Source organism: Equus caballus, chromosome 9 (genome assembly GCF_041296265.1).
Source record: "Equus caballus isolate H_3958 breed thoroughbred chromosome 9, TB-T2T, whole genome shotgun sequence".
Lineage (NCBI taxonomy): Eukaryota > Metazoa > Chordata > Mammalia > Perissodactyla > Equidae > Equus > Equus caballus.
In genome coordinates this window covers 92,570,911-92,577,628 of record NC_091692.1, presented here as the reverse complement: position 1 = coordinate 92,577,628, position 6,718 = coordinate 92,570,911, and the positions used below count along the sequence as shown (strand labels likewise).

General features: G+C 36.9%; 1 pseudogene; it reads right to left on the bottom strand.

Moving 5' to 3' along the window:
- Positions 1-807: 807 nt before the first annotated feature.
- Positions 808-1,323, bottom strand: LOC106781002 (mitochondrial inner membrane protease subunit 1 pseudogene; annotated as a pseudogene).
- Positions 1,324-6,718: the final 5,395 nt, after the last annotated feature.

Below are 6,718 nucleotides of genomic sequence, written 5' to 3'. Positions count from 1 at the left end.
AATTTTCCCAACTGTGAGAGGTTAGTGTGGAAGCTTCTACCACAATTCTGTATTTTTTTCATTAGGGTTCACCTATTATACACCTGGAGTTTGATAACAGGTAACTCATGCCTCTTGTTAACTGTATGACATGTTCATAAAAGCAAGTGATTACAAGGATGCATTTATTTAAAAAAAAAAAGATTATATATCCCTAGCGTTTCTAACATGGCTTAAGGAACTCTATGTAGAACACGGTCAATATGAGTAGACACCCTCACAGGGCTTCGTCAGCTCTGTTCACAGGCAAAACAAGAAGATACCACCAAGACCTTGACTTATGTTGTCCTTTCTCTTCACTGCTGTCTACCACCCACACTCCTTTTTTAATTCAAGTTTCTCCTGTCATCCTTAGTTCATTTCCTGCTTGATCCTGTTCCGTTCTAATTCCAATCCTATCTGGCCCCAACTTTAATTTGCCAACAAGAGTCACATTGACTCATAACACTTATCTCCTGGAATCATTTTGAGTAGAAATTCCATTGTGGGCCCCAGGAAATAGTCATAGGAGAGCTTTGTTTGGGGTCTTATTTTCTTTGTTAGAGTTAATAAGTTAGTATGGTTGACATCAGTAGAGTAGTAAAATGTTGAGTATGGCAATGTGTGGTGTCAGATATGCCCAAGTAGCAAGTAGGAACCTGGGCTCTGCTAGATATAAGCTTTTTTTTTGGAATAATGAATAGTTTATTGGTAAATGCATGGATTCAGTGGCAGCAAAAAATTCACCTGAACAGGAGACAATAATCAAGTCAAACAAATAAATGCTTGCTAATCATCAGAAAATCTGTGACCATTAGGGCTGTTGTAGATATCCCAAATCATTCAGAAGCCAAATTTTAAAGAAGATCCATCTTTTTATTAGTCCATATGGAACAGTTCCATAGTACCTGGAATCTGTGCCCCTTTTAATCAAGCATGACCCATTGGCACATAACTGTGGCTTTTAAAAAAAGGTGATGGACCATTGTTGAGGATTTTGTCTCCTTCCAAACCAATTGTTCTTTTACAAATATTTGATTTTGGATCACTCAGGCTTTTTGCAATCACAGAGTCACCTCTTTGGATACTATAAAAATGTTGACTAAGGTTTTCTGCAAAGACAATATATTAATTTTGTATTGAAGGCTCTATTGACAGTCCAGAACACATAACAATACCCCCAGTGTATTCAAAATCACTGTGATCTAAACAGCCACACTCAACAGTATAGCCAATAAGTCGAAAGCTTTTTTCCCAAAACATCATGTAGCACAGTTCTACGTAGACTCTGTTACCATTGACCATACATCTGTTCGACAATGCTTTCAATGTTGAGGATAGGTGTGGGACACAACAAAAGCCATCTAAAGCATGTCTCAAAGCACATGTGAGTGACCCGTGGTTCCAGGAGTCCTCTGGCCCCAAAGAACCCTACAAGATCCTCAAGATATGAGCTTTTTAACTTAATGAATGTTTGCTGTAATTGTGGCCTCAACGATGTATATGTTCTTTGCCTCTGTCCACTGTAGACCTGCTACATTATACTCTTACTTCATTGGATTCCAGAGAGTCTGTCATTGAGAACCTCTCCATTGGGTGTCATCTTACCCCTATCCATTGACGCAGGATAGGCAGAGGGAGAGAGAGAGTAGGACAAAGAGGAGGAAGAGTAGGAAGGGCAGAGTGGGAGGAGGAAGGAGAATGCCCTTTACTCCTGGAACCTGGAGACACGTTATCAGTCTACTCCTGCTGGTCCAAGACATGGAGTCTTGGGGCCAACAAATTTCTCTCTTTGCTTCCAAGAGTTTGAGTTGGAATTATGTCACTTGCTGCCAAGAAGTTCTGAATAATGCAGCAATGTGAGATTATTTTCCCTCATAGTTTAAGATAATAAGTATACGTACCTCTGGGATCATTGTTAAGGTAAAAATTAAAAGCAAATCTCATGAAAATGTTTGCCAGATATAGAATCCTAGATAACCATTACATGTAATTGTCATTGCAGTTAATTGCGGCTCTGAACTGGCTAACTTATCAGATGCATAGATTCCATGTTAATCTAAATAAACAGAGCGTGTGGTTAGGTTTTTCTGTACTATTTCCCAAGTAAAAGGACTGGTGGAAAGGGAGAGAAGTTGGCCAATCATCTTCCTTGTCCTTTCCCCTAGAATCCTGATGCTTATGATCCAAGTTGTATGCCATCTGGCATCTGAAATCAGAAAAAAATTGGTCTGTTTAGGGTGGCACATACCTAAAATCATGTATCTTAGCATGATTGGATATCATATTATCTAAGGAATAAATTAAAAAACAAATACATTCCCAAGGATGTTCTCAAGTAGGTCTTGAGTGGATGCCTCGCATCAGTATTTTTAAGACTCTCTCTATAAGATTCCGATTTACTCTGCAAATATTTGTGAGCTGTTTACTACATGCCTGACCCTGTCAAGTGTTGAGCATAATGAGTAAGACACATAAAGTTCTGCCCACACAGAATGTAGAATGCCTTGGGTATCTGCATAGAGTAGAGAACTATTACTCTAAACATTTCTACTCACAAATCCTTCTCCATGATTCACTGGTTAATTGGAACTGTGTCACTTTAGATCCAATCCACGGCTCAGACTCCTGGGTGATATTCTGCTTAGCTAGCTAAAGTGATATCTTCATTTAGTCCTATTGTATTTGTTATACATGAGATTATTTTAGGAAACTGAAAATTTTGCCACTAAGAATTTGAGTAATAGACATTTTAGATTATTGTACCAATGGTCAGCAAAACATATCCCAGGTTAAAAAAGGGCTTTATCCCTCTCATGGGGATTATTTAGGATGAGATTGAAGGCTTGGATGTTTTAATAGTTTATGCTTTCCAGCAAACAGCCTTTGACAGTGTACCTGCACGTTGTTAACAGGAGAACCCAGAGAATCAATATCTATGATTGAAGAGCAGATACCTTTCCTCTGAGAAGCCATGTTGGGTTGAGCTCTCACCCTTGAGGGTGAATTACTAAAAGCTGTGGGTTGGGAGGGGATTCGTGGCCAGTCAGCCAGATGAGACAAATCCACCTAGAATCCATAAAGCGAGAGATAAAAAGTTGATAATCTTCCTGCAGAAAAAAGCTAATGCCCTTCTCATTTTGTTTCTTTTTTTCAAGGAAGACAAAGCCTTTGCCTTACCCCTTCTGTTCGTTTCCTTGACCTCCTAATGGACACTTAGCTGTGTGCACCTGAGAGGTGGTGGAAAGATGGAGGGTGATCTGAGGAGTCAGGGTATCTAAGTATTAAGCCTGACCTACTCCATGTGTCTCTGAAATACCCGTCTTCAGTTTTCTTTCTGTGGAGAAAGAGGGTTTACGAGATACTCTCCAGCTCTGACTTTCTGATTCCATCTGCTTTCTTGGCAAATTAATCATTGTCGTATCCATCAATTATTTACATAAAATCTTTCCAAAGCAATATCTCTATAAATAAAAATCTCCCAATTCTCTTATCTAAGCCACAGACAAAATTGGGCAATATTTCTACCCACCCCCCTCAGGAAAGGTTCCTATTAGGTTGTTTGCCGACAAGGTATGAATTATTAATATCTCTGCCAGGTTTATATTTAAAAGTTTAGGATCTTCCTCTTGTTAGCTGTATAACTTTGATGTCCGGAGTTCTGGTTTCAAGTACATTCAATGAGGGTGTTGCATTTTATTTTTTGTGGGTTTAATGGGTATTACGTTATTAATATTTACAAAACCAATCATTCCTACTAACTTTTTTTTTTTCTTTCCCATTTTCCCACTTCAAGCTCCACAACAGACTTTTAAATGTTAGAAATGATGTCCCACTTTAAGAACAATGGAAGAATAGTTTGGGAAGATATGCTTAGACAATCTTGCTTCATTGTATTTAAAATTATTTCATGTTAGTTGCCTGAATATGCCTTGGATTTTTGGAATTCTGGTTATTTTCTATACTACGCTTGCTGGATGATTACAGAATAAAATATTCTCTAAATTGAAAGGGTTTTACCAGTTTGGAAATGATTTAGGCTTTTCTCTCCTCTTTAAAATGTGACTTCATTTAACTGCCATCAGCAAAGAAGCAATAAACACATCATTAGCACTGATGATGTCATAATGGATAATGGAAAAGCATTAATTTTCATAATATCATCATTAATTATAGACAACATTGAAACGCAGTGGGGCTGACTTTGTCTCATTAAATGAAGCAAATGGTTTGAAATATTAATTAATAAAATCAATCTCAATAAATCAGTGATAGTAAAATTTATTGTTTAAAAAATTTTAAGCATGCAAAGTAAAGAAAGTTTTGTAGTTCAAGAAGATGCTATTAATATATTTTAATGCTTCCATTTTATATCACATTAACCCTTAGAAAGTCACTAGAAAATCCCAGGAAAGCCTTTTCATTTTCTCAATCTCCATTTTCATCATCAAAATGAGAATAATACAGCCTACCTTCTATGTTAGTATGTGGATTAAATGAGATCATTAATGGGAAAGCATCTATAAATAATCTAACGCCTTACCCCTGTGAAGGATTACTTACTACTAGGCAAGTTAGGTTCGGCTGCAGGAAGGCTGCACCCTTCACCTTGTATTTCTGAAATGGTAATCATAGTTACACAAAAAATTGCAAATAGTCAAACATTATTAAATAATCTTGTGTACCAGGCACTTTGTTAAACACTTTAGATAGACTATTTTATGTAATCCTCATAATAAACATTTGAGAAAGATATAATGCTCGCTTCACTAATGCGAAAACAAAGGGGATTAATGAGGCTAAGTTTCCAGCTCAAGGTCACAAATGTAATGAGCCACGGTGCCAGGTCTAATTTACTACAGTTTCCATATCCTTAAACACAAGGCCATTCTCTCTCAGAGAATATCTAGGCAGCTTTCCTTAGTTTGCATCGTTATTCCTCTGGTTGACCAGTTGGCTTTCTGCAACTATTTTATTTAGCTTAGCATGTGAGAACGCAATCAATGAAGAAACTAAGATTGGAGAAAGAATCCTAAAGGGGAATATTTGAATCTGACCTGACACATGTAAAAGGGAATTTTTCGTCTGTAAAGTAATGGTGAGAAGACTTGCTTGCATAGTCTCTAACTGATTGAATGCCACTTTTTTCTTTTTTTTTTTTTAAAGATTTTATTTTTTTCCTTTTTCTCCCCAAAGCCCCCCGGTACATAGTTGTATGTTCTTCGTTGTGGGTCCTTCTAGTTGTTAGTTGTGGCATGTGGGATGCTGCCTCAGCGTGGTTTGATGAGCAGTGTCATGTCCGCGCCCAGGATTCGAACCAACAAAACACTGGGCCGCCTGCAGTGGAGTGCGCGAACTCAACCACTCGGCCACGGGGCCAGCCCCGAATGCCACTTTTGATATTATCGCTGCTAGTACCTAAAATTCAAAATCCAGTGAGATGCAGCTTTGTCCTTAAGGATGTGACATTTTATCTGGTCCCAAGTAATTAATGTTAATTTTTATTTTTTAAAGGAGATAGATTTGAAAAACGTAGAAATAAATTTTAATAGTATATACTTCTGTGTTCCCATAATTCTATGTAGAGATGTCAGTTACAACCCTTTCTAATGTGTACGATAATCCATTTATCTTCATATCTTAACTTTAACCTTAACTTTACTTAAGTTCAGGTTCTCAAGAACTGATCACCAAGCATTTTGGGAGTTAGCATAAGATGGTAGTTACGACTCTGTCCTCACTCTCAAAGCCAGGTAGCTGCATGATGATAGACAAATTGCTTTGTCTTTTTAAACATCAATTTTCTCATATTAAAATGGGGCTAATAAGAAATTTAAATTATACTTTTGCTGGGAAGATTAAATGAGATGGCATACAGTGCCTGGCTTATAGAAGGAGCTCAGAATATGGAGACTATGATTATCTGTGTGTTTGGAACCAATACCTAATCTGATATACGAAACCACTCATTTTGAATTAATTAATCACTTAGTTGATTAATTAATAGGTTGGCGATGTCCAAGCAGTCTGTAGGTAACACTACTTCCTCTGAATAACAAATTTCCTATCAGTAATATGGGAGAGACTAGACACCCACCTGGTAGATGTGGAACGAAACATTCTTACACCAGATCATAATCTGTGAAATTATAGATTCAATCCTGCCCAAACCTTCGTGTCTGTGAATCTATGAGCTGCAAATTAAATTCAGCATCTTTAGAGATCCTTTTACAGAGGTGATTCCATTTGTCTCTAAAGTAAGAAAACAATGTAATATTGATATAATTTACACTTGCTGACCACATTAGTAAGAGGTTTATTTATAAACTACGGCATGTGCATGTAGAAATTTCTGTTTTCGTGTCCGCTACTTAAAGGATTGTATTAGGAGCTGTTTCTCAATCTCTCACTTTGCCAAGGAGACGGTTGTGAAACTAATCTTCTATGCTTAATTATTGATGCTGCATTGATTTGTTTTCTCACAGTCCAAGTGACAAAAAATCCATTCAGAAATATAAGCAGCAAAGTCACAGATAAAACTTGCAGTTTAACTCAAGAGAAAAAAAAATATTTAGCTAGGTCTCATTAATCTTTCAAATTTAATTTTCTTCCCTTTAAAAGGCAAGTTATAAGGAATGGATTACCATTTTAGCAAAACAACATAAATATTGATGACGTTAATAGTATCTTTCATTTAGGA